Source organism: Etheostoma cragini, chromosome 11 (genome assembly GCF_013103735.1).
Source record: "Etheostoma cragini isolate CJK2018 chromosome 11, CSU_Ecrag_1.0, whole genome shotgun sequence".
NCBI classification, from domain to species: Eukaryota; Metazoa; Chordata; class Actinopteri; order Perciformes; family Percidae; genus Etheostoma; species Etheostoma cragini.
The window spans coordinates 24,779,483-24,780,856 of NC_048417.1; the positions used below are offsets into that span (position 1 = coordinate 24,779,483).

Here is a 1,374-nt window from a genome sequence, read left to right on the forward strand (position 1 = left end):
GGTAAGAAGAATGATTTTAAATTCTATTCTAGATTTTACAGGAAGCCAATGCAGAGAAGCTAAGACAGGAGAGATGTGGTCTCTTTATATCTCTGGTGTAGGGACCAGTGACCCAAAGTTAAATTAATGTTGAGGGATCAACTAAGACCACTGAAATTTTAAAGAATGAGAACCACTGATTTACATAAATTCTATTCCTTTAACCTTTGTGCCAAGGTTCAGTAATGTTTGGCCCTCATCTTCTGTGCCCCACTTACTGTATTTACTTTTTGGGGAAAATGAAGACTATTTGTTCATTTTATAAAACATCAAATTAATTATTTACAGTTACATTTAGAGATGCACAGAAGTTAAAGATGCACAATAGTGGCCCAACGTTGCAGTATTGTATATATAGTATAGTATAGCTCAGATGTGTTTCATAAGATTTCTGCTCATGTTTACAATTTTGTGCATATCCAAAATATAGCTCCTCCCATCTGTTGTCCGAGATTTGGAGAGTTGTAATATAGTCTGCTATGCATGTCATTGCTCCGCCGATTTGGTAGTAGCTCACTCAGACCGTCTGACAGACACAGAGGCCCATTTGGGTCTCTGACAGAGTTTAGAAGTGGCTGTTCGCCGCTCTTTATCGGAGGTCTACGCACGGATGCAACGTGTCCCAGCCCACAGCAGAGCGGGTCCACTAAAATGAACTGAAGCTGCTACACTACCAGCCGCACTGCTCACCTCTATCTTTACAGAGAGAGAGGACACGAAGCAACGGACGGGTCTGTGATACTCAGAGCACATACCTGAAGGGGAAGTGCACCTGGGATGGCTCGTGAAAAAAAGGTTCTCATTTTGCGACAATTTGAAAATTAAACAGACAGGGAGCGCTCTTGAACCCCTCACAATCTCTGAAAGCACAATTAGTCGATCACAAGTGGCTCAACAGGTAGATCTATAGATAAACTCATCTTTCAGAAATTTGACTGACCGGGTTGACACTTCAGCGTGAGAAATCGGGGGTGTGGCGTGTAAGCGTGTGAAACCAGTCAAATGCGTGAGTCTCACGGCCAATGCGTGAGAGTTGGCAGCCCTGAATATATATAGTCTCCATCCTAACCCATACACATTAATATATACAGTCTCCATGCTAACCCATAGACCATTAATACAGTCTATTATCCTAACCCATAGACCGTTAATATTTATACACAGTCTCCATCCGAACCGATAGATCGTTAATATATATCCAGTCTCCATTCTAACTCACGGACCGTTAATATACAGTCTCCATCCTAACCTGTAGACCATTAATATACACTCACCGGCCACTTTATTAGGTACCCCATGCTAGTAACGGGTTGGACCCCCTTTTGCCTTCAGAAC

At 42.2% G+C, this 1,374-nt stretch overlaps 2 long non-coding RNA genes across 2 annotated transcripts in view; both read right to left on the bottom strand.

The window, feature by feature from the left end:
• The window catches only part of LOC117952710, a 19,649-nt gene that overhangs the window by 8,492 nt on the left and 9,783 nt on the right, over nt 1-1,374 (bottom strand). The window lies entirely within an intron of this gene.
• Nucleotides 1-1,374, bottom strand: part of LOC117952719 — a 4,975-nt gene that overhangs the window by 2,295 nt on the left and 1,306 nt on the right. Inside the window, exon 2 of the long non-coding RNA XR_004658487.1 lies at nt 791-794. This is a non-coding gene — a long non-coding RNA (uncharacterized LOC117952719). The remainder of the gene's footprint in view (nt 1-790; nt 795-1,374) is intronic.